General features: G+C 37.7%; 1 pseudogene; it reads left to right on the forward strand.

The window, feature by feature from the left end:
* The first annotated feature begins 10,599 nt into the window (after positions 1-10,599).
* On the forward strand, positions 10,600-10,878 carry LOC105005357 (annotated as a pseudogene).
* Positions 10,879-12,578: the final 1,700 nt, after the last annotated feature.

Here is a 12,578-nt window from a genome sequence, read left to right on the forward strand (position 1 = left end):
ACCTCACAGCCAAAAACCCAAAATATAAAACAGAAGCAATATTGTTACAAATTCAACGAAGACTTTAAAAGTGGTCCACATCCAAAAAGAAGAACAAATCTTTAAAAAAGACTCTATAGGAGGATCTTTCCTTGTTTATTTTGGTATCTGATGGTTCCATATATCCAAGGCTTGTTATTGTACAACCGCAGTCTCTATTTTCATCTCCTTCTGTTTCTTATAAGTACATTGTAATTGGGCTCCACTGGGTCATTCAGAATGATGCCATCTCAATATTCTTAACTGAATTACATTTGCAAAGAAATTTTTCCAAATAAGTTCACATTTTAAGTTTCTGATGATTAGACCACTGACCTGTCTTTTTTGGGGAGACAGATAACATTCAATCCATTACAGTGGTTAAGAAGGGCCCTTCTGATAAGTTGGTCAAGAAAGGGCTTTCAGATGGAATAGTATTTGCACTGAGCCCAGGAAAAAGTAAAGAAATGAGCCAAAATGGAAAATTAAACAATTGAAAACATATAGTTCCCACAATTCCTCCCAATGCAATAATCAGTATGCCAAAATGGTTTCCTCCCCTTTATTATAATTTTTCTTTACCAGCTAACACAGACCATTAAAGCCAGAAGGCATCTTCTATATTATATATTGAAGAAAAACAAGCTATGCGTTCAAGAGTCAAAAAGCCTGATTTCTAAATGTCTTTCTGAAATTCCATTTCCTCATCTAAAATATAGCTAAGAGATTGTTTTCATAAGATATGAACAAATATTTTTCTTTTAAAATTCTAAATATTAAAGAGAATTAAAGATAACCAGCTAAATAACCACCTGATAACCACCTGAATTTAGCTTTTTTGAGAATCCACTATATGCTGAAATAAGTCCTCTCAACCCTTATCTTTCACAAACTTTCTTTCCCCATAATTCCTGAATGCCACATGCATAATTTGGGTTCATTTTGATAATATTCTAACTAAGCTAATATACTTAATATTGATTGGAACCCGTGATTGCCAAGGTGAACTAAGTGGGTTGTAGATATATTGGTTAGCACAAGGAAATGAATTGTTAACACCTTTAATGCTGTTAAATCAACCAACGAAGGCATCCTGATGATGAAATCAGAGGGGCTAAGCCCCTTGGAAGACTATTATAGTCAACTGAATACTATATAGCATCATTAACTATAGTAAAGATGTTATACATTAGACCCCAGAACTCATTCATTTTAAAACTGAAAGTTTGTATTCTTTGACCAATATTTCTCCATTTCCCCCAACCTCGAGATCCTGGGAACCACTGTTCTACACTATAACCACTTTGGCTGTTGTTGTTAGATCCCATATATATTTGATACCTTACAATATTTGTCTTTCTCTGTCTGATCTCCTTTAGCATAATACCCTTAAGATTCCTTCATACTGTCTCAAATGGATGAATTTCATTCTTTATTGTGGCTGAATAATATTCCATTACATATGTCTATATATATCTATATCATCTATATTTATATCTGTATTATCTAGGTATATAATTCTATGTATCTGCATATCTATATACATCTACAGACCACATTCTATATCCATTTATCTGTTGACAGAAACTTAGGTTGTTTCCATGTCTTGGCTATTGTGAATGATGGTGAAATAAACATCATAGTATAGATATTGCTTTCAGATAGTGATTTCATTTACTTATTATACATATCAATACTAAGAAGCAATATTGCTAGGTCATATAGCACTTATTTTTAATTTTTGTTTTTAATTGGAGAATAGTTACTTTAAAATAATATGTTAGTTTCTTCTGTATAACAATATGAATCAGCTATGAGTGTATATATACTATATATGTATATATATATATATTTATATATACATATCTCCCCCCTCTTGACCCTCTCTCCCACTCATCCTCCCATTTCACCTCTTTAAGTCAATATAGAGAACCAGGCTGAACTCCCTGTGTTATATAGCAACTATATACTAGTTATCTATTTTACATATGGTAGTATATATATTTCAATGTTACTTTCTTAATTTTTCCCACTCTTCCCTCTCCCTGCTGTGTCCAAAGTCTGTTCTCTACATCTGTGTTTCTATTCCTGCCCTACTAATAGGTTCATCAGTATCATTTTTCTATGATATTTCTTTTTCTCTGTCTGACTTACTTTATATAACAGGCTCTAGCTTCATCCATGTCACTACAACTGACTCAAACTCATTCATTTTTATGGCTGAGTAAAATTCCATTATATATATATATATATATATATATATACACCACTGTAAATTATTTACCCATTCATGTTGATGGACATCTAGGTTGCTTTCATGTCCTGGGTAGCGTAAATAGTGCTGCAATGAACATTGGGGTACATGTGTCTTTTTGAATTATGGTTTTCTCAGGCTATATGCCCAATAGTGGGACTGCTGGGTCATATGGTAGTTTTTTAAGGAATCCCCAAAATGTTCTCCATAGTTGACTATCTCAATTTACATTCCCACCAACAGTTCAAGAGCATTCCCTTTCTCCACATCCTCTCCAGCATTTATTGTTTGTACATTTTTTGATGATGACTCCTCTGATATTGTGTAAAGTTATACCTCATCATAATTTTTATTTGCTTTTTTTCTAATAATGAGCAATGTTTAGCACCTTTTTATGTGTTTGTTGGCCACCTGCATGTCTTCTTTGGAGAAATGTCTGTTTAGGTCTTCTCATTTTTTGATTGGTTTGCTTGTTTTTCTGACTTTGAATTCATGAGCTGCTTATATATTTTGGAAATTAAATTTTAATCCTTTGTCAGCTGCTTCATTTGCAACTATTTTCTCTAGAACAATTTTTTTTCACTATTTGAATGGAAACATAAAAAATAACTGAGTATCCAAAGCAATGTTGAGAAAGAAAAATAAAGCTGGAGGAATCAATCTTTCTGACCTCAGACTATACCATAAAGCTACAGTCATCAAGACAGTAGGATACTGGCACAAAAACAGAAATATAGATCAATGGAACAAGCTAGAAAGCCCAGAGATAAGCTTACACATCTATGGGCACCTTATTTTTGACAAAGAATATACTATGGGCAAGAATATACTATGGGCAAAGACTGCATCTTCAATAAATGGTGCTGGGAAAACTGGACAGCTACATGTAAAAGAATGAAATTAGAACACTTCCTAACACCATACACAAACTCACAGTGGATTAAAGACCTAAATGTAAGGCCAGAAACTATAAAACTCTTGGAGTAAAACATAGACAGAACACTCTGACATAAACTGCAGTAAGATTCCCTTTGACCCACTCCTAGAATAATGAAATAGAAGTAAAAATAAACAAATAAGACATAAAAGCTTTTGCACAGCAAGCTATAAACAGCATGTGTCCATGCATGCTAAATTGCTTCAGTCATGTCTGATTCTTTGTGACCCTATAGACTATAGCCGGCCACACTGCTGTGTCCATGGTATTCTCCAGGCAAGAATACTGGAGTGGGTTGCCATGCCCTCCTCCATCTTCCCAACCAAGTGTTTGAACTTTTGTCTCCTGCAGCTCCTGCATTGCAGGTGGATTCTTTATGCTGAGCCACCAGGGAAGCCCATAAACAACATATGGTAGATTAAAAAAAAATTTTTTTTTTCATGGATTCTCCCTACTCTTTTCTATTGTGGCTATACCAATTTACACTCAAACCAACAATGCACAACTGTTTTATTTTCTCCACATCCTCATTAACACTTGTTACCTCTTGTCTTTTTTGGTAATAGACACTAAAAGGTATGAGGTAGTATCTCATTATGGTTTTGATTTGCATTTCCCTGATAATTACTGATGTTGAGCAACTTAGTCCATTTGATGACTTGTCAGTATTAGTTGATCATATATGCATGGGTTTATATCTAGACTTCCTATTCTATTCAATCAGTCTATGTGTCTATTTCTATGTCAGGGCATACTGCTTTGATTACTAAAGCTTTGCAATCTATCCTGAAAGCATGGAGCATAATTGCCTCCAGCTTTGCTTTTCCTTTTCAAGATTGCTTGGGCTATTAAGGTCTTTTCTGATGTCATATGAATTTTAACATTGTTTACTGTTTTATTTCTGTAAAATGTCATTGAAAATTTTATAGAAATTGCATATAGTCTATAAATTGCTTTGAATAGTATAGACATTTTATCAATAAAAAAGAATTATTAATTCTTTCAATACATGAACATGAGATATCTTTTATTTTTATGTCTTCAGTTTGTTTCATCAATGTCTTATAGTCTTTATTGTATACTTGAGTTTAGTAAAAGAGTAGATTTTGAATGTTTCCCCCCAACATAATATAGAGCTTTGTATGATTGATGTGTTAACTGACTTTATTGTGATAATCAATTCTTAATCATCATTCCTTATACCTTAAATTTATATAAAATTTTATTTGTATACCTTAATAAAACTGAGGGGGAAAGTCAGATATAAAAAATCATTGGGAAATAAACTTAGCCATTAAGTTGAAAGGAAGAGATGAAATATAGGAGCTGAGTGGATAGTATAATAACATGAGCAAAAGGCACAAAGAAACTTTTATCAGCCTCAACGCAGCACTGGAGTAGCTCCCCATGTGGGTGGTAATTCTGGCTAATATTCCCAATTTATAAAGAAATAAAATATTTCACTCCTGATAGATGCTTATCTTACTTTCTCGGATTTACCCTAAATCAGCCATATTGACTGTAAATATTGATAAAGAGAAACTCAATTAAAATAGAGTGAGGAAGTCAGAAGGGGATGCTCTTATGACCTATACAATGGCAGAACCCAAAAGAAAAGAAAATTTTCTTCTTGCCTGACAACAGCTCAGTCAATAAATCAAAACTACAATGAGGCATCATCTTATACAAATCAGAATTCAGTTCAGTCAGTTCAGTCGCTCAGTCGTGTCCGACTTTTTGTGACCCTATGAACTGCAGCATGCCAGGCTTCCCTGTGCATCACCAACTCCCAGAGTCTACCCAAACCCATGTCCACTGAGTCGGTGATGCCATCCAACCATCTCATCCTCTGTCATCCCCTTCTCCTCCTGCCTTCAATCTTCCCCAGCATCAGGGTCTTTTGAAATAGGTCAGCTTTTTGCATCAAGTGGCCAAAGTATTGGAGTTTCAGCTTCAACATCAGTACTTCCAATGAACACCCAGGACTGAACTCCTTTAGGATGGACTGGTTGGATCTCCTTGCAGTCCAAGGAACTCTCAAGAGTCTTCTCCAACACCACAGTTCAAAAGCATCAATTCTTCTGCACTCAGCTTTCTTTATAGTCCAACTCTCACATCCATACATGACTACTGGAAAAACCATAGTCTTGACTAGATGGATCTTTGTTGACAAAGTAATGTCTCTACTTTTTACTATGCTGTCTAGGTTGGTCAGAACTCTCCTTCCAAGGAGTAAGCATCTTTTAATTTCATGGCTGCAATCACCATCTGCAGTGATTTGGGAGCCCCCCCACTCCCCCAAAAAAAGTCAGCCAATGTTTCCACTGTTTCCCCATCTATTTGCCATGAAGTGATGGGACCAGATGCCATGATCTTAGTTTTCTGAATGTTGGACTTTAAGCCAACTTTTTCACTCTCCACTTTCACTTTCATCAAGAGGCTTTTTAGTTCCTCTTCACTTTCTGCCATAAGGGTGGCGTTATCTGCATATCCGAGGTTATTGATATTTTTCCTGGTAATCTTGATTCCAGCTTGTGCTTCCTACAGCCCAGTGTTTCTCATGATGTACTCTGCATATAAGTTAAATAAGCAGGGTGACAATATACAGCCTTGATATACTCCTTATGACTATACAGTTTAAGTGAGAAATATATTTAAGGCACTAGATCTGATAGACAGAGTGCCTGATGAACTATGGATGGAGGTTTGTGACATTGTATGAGAGACAGGAATCAAGACCACCCCCAAGAAAAAGAAATGCAAAAAAGCAAAATGGCTGTTTGAGAAGGCCTTACCAATAGCTGTGAAAAGAAGAGAAGCAAAAAGCAAAGGAGAAAAGGAAAGATATACCCATTTGAATGCAGAGTTCCAAAGAAAAGCAAGAAGAGATAAGAAAGCCTTCCTCAGCAGTCCATGCAAAGAAATAGAGGAAAACAATAGAATGGGAAAGACTAGAGATCTCTTCAAGAAAATCAGAGACACCAAGGGAACATTTCATGCAAAGATGGGTTCAATAAAGCACAGAAATGATATGGACCTAACAGAAACAGAAGATATTAAGAAAAGGTAGCAAGAATACATAGAAGAACTGTACAAAAAAGATCTTCAGGAATCAAGATAATCACAACGGTGTGATCACTCACACTCACCTAGAGCCAGACACCCTGGAATGTGAAGTCAAGTGGGCCTTAGGAAACATCACTGTGATCAAAGATAGTGGAGGTGATGGAATTCCAGTTGAGCTATTTCAAATCCGAAAAGATGGTGCTGTGAAGTGCTGCACTCAATATGTCAGCAAATTTGGAAAATTCAGCAGTGGCCACAGGACTGGAAAAGGTCAGTTTTCTTTCCAATCCCAAAGAAAGGCAATTCCAAAGAATGCTCAAACTACCACCAAACTGCACTCATCTCACAAGTTATTAAGTAATGCTCAAAATTCTCCAAGCCAGGCTTCAGTAATATGTGAACCGTGAACTTCCAGATATTCAAGCTGGTTTTAGAAAAGGCAGAGGAACCAGAGATCAAATTGCCAACATCTGCTGGATCATCGAAAAAGAAAGAGACTCCCAGAAAAACATCTATTTCTGCTTTATTGACTCTACCAAAGCCTTTGAAAGTGTGGATCACAATAAACTGTGGAAAATTCTGAAGGAGATGGGAATACCAGACCACCTGTCTTGCCTCTTGAGAAACATGTTTGCAGGTCAGGAAGCAACATTTAGAAATGGCCATGGAACAACAGACTGGTTCCAATCAGAATGGCCATCATCAAAAAACCTACAAACAATAAAGGGTGGAGAGAACTTGGAAAAAAGAAAATCCTCTTGCACTATCGGTGGTAATGTAAATTGATACAGCCACTATGGAGAACGATATGAAGATTCCTTAAAAACTTGGAATAAAACTGCCATAACCTCAGCAATTTCACCACTGGGCATATACCTTGGAAAAAATATATGATTCAAAAAGACACATGTACCCCTATGTTCACTGCAGCACTATTTACAATAGAAGTTGTGATACATATATACAACAGAATGGAATGGAACATTACATGTCTGCCTGCTCAGATGCTTAAGTCATATCTAACTCTTTGTAACCCTCTCGACTGTAGCCCTCCAGGCTTTTCAGTCCATGGATTTCCCTAGGCAAGAATACTGGATTGGATTGCCATACTCTCCTCCAGGAGATCATTCTGCCTCAGGGACTGAATCTGTGTCTCCTGTATCTCTTCATGGTAGGTGGATACTTTTCCAATGAGCCACCAGGGAAGCCCACAATTCAATATGCCATAAAAATGAACATTGTAGTGAGGTAGATGAACCTAGAGCAGGGTGAAGTAAGTCAGAAAGAGAAAAAGAAATATCATATACTAAATCATACATATGTAATCTAGAGGAAAGGTACTGATGAACCTATTTGTAGGACAGCAATGGGGATGCAGACATAGAAAATGTTCTTGAGGACACCGTGTGAGAAGGGGAGGGTGGGATGAATTGAGAGACTAGCATTGACATATACATACACTACCATGTGTAAAATAGATAAGTAGAAGTAAACTGTGGCATAACACAGGGAGTCCAGCTTCATGCTCTGTGAAGACCTACAGGGGTGGGATGGCGGGATAAGAAGGAGGCTCATGATGGAGGAGGTATATGTACACTTATAGCTGATTCATTTTGCTGTATGGCAGAAACCAACACAACATACTGGCAATCATCTTCCAAGTTAAATTTTTTCTTAAATTGAAATTTTTAAAAAGGCACTATGCTTTTTTGAATCTCAACTCCTTCAATGAGCTGTGCTTACTTCAGCCCTCCCAGTTTCCTTTTCTCCTCTTTAAAAGAGTTATTTTCTCCTTAATGTGCTAGGACTTACACATGGCTCACCATGGTTGCAGACCCTGAATTGCAATTATTTGCTGATACTGAAAAGCCCATTTTTACTGGAGAAATAACTGGAAATATATTTAAGTAATTTCTGTGGTATGCATGGGGGTCCAGAGAAGACATTCAGTGACTCTGAGGCTGATGAGCACAGAGGTCAACATTTAGTCCATTATCGCACAGTGCTTTTCCATCAACCCTGGGGTTTGAAGGTAAGTCTTTCTTTTGGATCTGAGCTTATGCTTTCTTTATGTTTTGAAGTTCTCCCAGGTTTTGTTTGGGACACATTTTAAGGCTCCATGTTTTTTGTTTAAGCTTTATTCTGTCTGTAAGTAGTTGCTTGGCACTTCAGCCTGATAGTATTTTGAAATCAGGCTGTTTCAATTGGAACTCTGCTAGCTTTGGGGCCAATTTCTTTTGGAACAGAGACTGTTTCACTGAAATGGTGCCAGTGCAGGCTTTAGCTTGGTACCTTTCAGAATAGGGGCTGTTCTATTGGAACTGCACTGTTAAGCCTTTGGCCTGACTCCCTGGGAATTGGGCTGTTCCATTATAGCCGTGCTGTCCTAATTGACACTGGAGCCCCTCTAAGAGCTCAACCCAACTAACATAAAGCAGCCCTTGCCTCAGAGTACTGCAAGTTCAAATACTGGGATCTTTAATGAACCTCAAAAGGTTTCCATCTCTGAACTTAGTTCCTTTTATTAAACCCTTTGAGACATGTGAATCCTTTTGTCTTTTGCTCCTCAGCAACTGTCCATTTATTAGGCAAAGACTTCTTAGGAAAGCATCATACTGGAATTTCTTACTCTTGAAAGGGGGATATAATTCTAAAATTTTGTAATGCAGTTGACCCTTGAACAACACTGGTCTGTACTGCCTGAGTTCACTTATATGCTGAAATTTTCCTAAATAAGTACTATAGTAGTACTTCTGCAGTTGGTTGACTCTGATTGTAAAGTTTTTCTCAAATTTTTAGCAGTTCAGAAATTCATAGCTCTTAGCCACTATGTTGTTCAAGGGTCAACTGTAGCAATCAAAGCAACCAACCAGGTGAATCAAATGACCTTTCGATGTCTTTTATTTGCTCTGTCTCTGAGTATAGTAGAGCTGATTCTGGAAACACTGATTATTTGGCTCTATTGATTCAGCCACCATCCTTCTTATGGGCAAAATCTCCAAATGATATTGACAAAATTCACAGTGTACTTCTCATCAGTGTTCAAATAGATCTCTCAGAATCTCCTCCCAGAGCTAATCGCTATCCCATAAGTGAGGAAGAACTTCAAGATTTAAAACCTGTAATAGATTATAAGGCTCAAGGCTTAATATCTGCAATATTTTTATTTTAACAATGTCTGGTAAAATACTCCTATTATACTAGTGAGAAAACCTAAGGACTGAAGGTAGAGCTTGTTCAGGACCTCTGAGTAATAAACAACATTGTAATAACAACAATAAACAACATTGTTATCTCTCAATGCATTACTAGCATCCACTTCTATTGGAAGCAAATTCTTTACTGCAGTAGATTTATACAGTGCATTCTTCAGTATTCCAGTTGATGAAGCTAGCAGATACTTTTTTTGCCTTCACTGGGGAAGAAAAATAATTCACTGGGACAATAATGACTCAAGATTTTACTTGGAGTTCTTATTTCTTATAAATCTTGAAGGCTGAGCTTGGTGTTAAAAAGTGCCCTGTAAGTTCTACTGTGTTGCAATATGTGGATGATTTGCTTCTTTGCTCACCTCAACTCTCCTAACCTGAAGACAGCACCCACTTGCTAAAGCTTTTGGTCTTCAGTGGAAAGATCGTCCCCAAAACTGCTGTTTTCCCATCCCCAAGTTAAATGTTTAGGGAATCTGATATCAAAACAAGGGCTTCACCTAGATTCAGATATACTTCATGGTGTCCTAAGTTTCTCCAAACCCCAAACTAAACACCAACTCTTAGTTTTTCTCAGGCAAGTTGGTTATTGCAAAAAACAGATTTTAAATTTCTCTTGTAGCTAAATCTCTGCATTTTTCACTGAATAATAACAATACCAACCCAATGTTTATGAGGAGAACTGGATGACACAGCCTATAACAACTTAAAGGAGAATTTAGTGAACCCACCTGACCTTGAGTATCCAAATTATCAGATTTCCTTTTGCCTTTCTGTATATAAAAAGTGTTTGTCCTTAGGATATTCACTCAAAAAAAAAAAAAAAAAAAAAACAGAGGTCACCAATTACCTATATAGGGTGTTATAGCCAAAAAGGTACCAGAGCAACTGGACTCTGTGGCATGGCCATACCTGCCTTGTTAGAACCATTACTGCCACTGCCTTTTTGTTTAAGGCTATTGAGCAAATGATTGTGGGATTCCCATTTACCAAATTTGGGCCAAATAACAGCTCAGTCCTGCTACAGACTTTAAAAATTCCCACTCCTCCTGTGCTTGTGCTCATCGTTGTACCATCAGGTGGGCTGTGTGGCCAGCATCCTGGCAAAGGGGATGATGTGGGGCCTGAGACACTCGCTCAACATACAGAATGACTCCAGTGAGTTCGTGGACCTGTATGTGCCGCGGAAATGCTCCACCAGCAACCGCATCACCGGCGCCAAGGCTCACGCGTCCATCCAGATGAACGTGGCCGAGGTTGACAAGGTGACAGGCAGATTCAACGGCCAGTTTAAAACCTATGCTATCTGCGGGGCCGTTCGCAGGATGGGCGAGTCAGATGACTTCATTCTCCGGCTGGCCAAGGCCGACGGCATCATCTCAAAGAACTTCTGACAAGAGGATCCCGGACATGGAATATTTGTTATAAATAAATAGTGAAAACCTAAAAAAAAAAAAAAAAATTCCCACTCTTCCCCACTGTATGTGCATTGGACTATTTGTCTATTGACAAAATGAAGGTATTCATGAGTCAATATTGGTGGGAAAATGTTAACAAGGTTGCAAAAAGTGCCTACCTTACTTGTCCCACTTGTTAAACATACAAACCAAGGAGGTCTGTTACTACATTTACTGGACATTTTAATGGCCTAATGGACCATTTAAGTTCTGGCAAATAGATTTCATACAGTATCCTTTGTCTGTATAAATATGTTTTTGGATATAAAAATCAAAGAATATTTATGTTTTTGTCATGGTCTGTATGTTTCACATACAGAAATCTTCTTTTGCACAGGCTACTGACTCTTCTGTGGCTAAAGAGAAATATCAACAACTTCAGATATGCAGGTGGTGTCACTCTAGAGGCAGAAAATGGAGAGGAAAGGAAGAGCCTACTGATGAGGTGAAAGAGGGAAGTGAAAAAGCTGACTTGAAACTCAGCATTAAAAAAAGTAAGATCCTCGCATCTGGTCTCATCAATTCATGGCAAATAGAAGGGGAAAAAATGGAAGCACTGACAGATTTTATTTTCTTGGTCTCTAAAATCACTGCAGACAGTGACTGTAGCCATAAAATTAAAAGACACTTGCTCCTTGGAAGAAAATCTATAACAAACTTAGACAGCATATTAAAAAGCAGAGACATCACTTTGCTGACAAAAATCCATGAAGTCAAAGCTACTGTTTTTCCAGTAGTTATGTATGGATGGACTATAAAGAAGAGTTGGACCATTAAGAAGTTTGAATACCAAATAATCAATGCTTTCAAATTATGATGCAGGAGAAGACTCCTTTTGTTTTTTTTAGGTAGATAGGAGATTCATATTTTATTTCTCCACTGACATATTTACAGTAAATATAAATTAAAGGCCTGCTTGCACACCAAACCCAGGTCCTTTTGGTGGTTCAGTCAAAGAGGTAAGACCTTCAGCTGGCTCACAGGAGAAGCATCCACTTCTTGGCCCAGGTTTGGAAATCAACCCTGAACATTCATCAGAAACACTGTTGCTGAAGCTGAAGCTCCAACACTTTGGCTACCTGATGCAAAGAGATGTCTCGTTGGAAGACTCTGATGCTGGGAAAGATTGACAACAAAAGGAGAAAGGGGCAAAAGAGGATGGGATGGTTAGATAGCATCACTGACTCAATGGTCATGAATCTGAGCAAGCTTTGGCAGTTAGTGGAGGACAGAGAAACTGTCATGCTGCAGTCTGTGGGGTTGCAGAGTCAGACACGACTTAACAACTGAACAACAACAACCTCCTTACACCTTGCACCATGAAGATTTCATATATTTCAAAAAAACATATACAAAAGGATTTCCTTCAACCTTACTGAAAAGGCCCCTGTCTGCTACTGCTAACCAACATTTGTACCACCACTTTCCAGGCAATAGACACTTTCTGGATTCAGAGTGAAAGCTCAGTCATGTCCAATTCTTTGCAACTCCATGGATTGTAGCCCATGGAATTTTCCAGGCAAGAGTACTGGAATGGGTTGCCATTTCCTTCTCCAGGGGATCTTCCTGACCCAGGGATCAAACCCAGGTCTCCCTCATTGCAGGCAGAGTCTTTACCTCTGAGCCACCAGGGAATC

The sequence above is a fragment of the Bison bison genome, unplaced genomic scaffold, assembly GCF_000754665.1.
Source record: "Bison bison bison isolate TAMUID 2011002044 unplaced genomic scaffold, Bison_UMD1.0 scf7180017864489, whole genome shotgun sequence".
Lineage (NCBI taxonomy): Eukaryota > Metazoa > Chordata > Mammalia > Artiodactyla > Bovidae > Bison > Bison bison.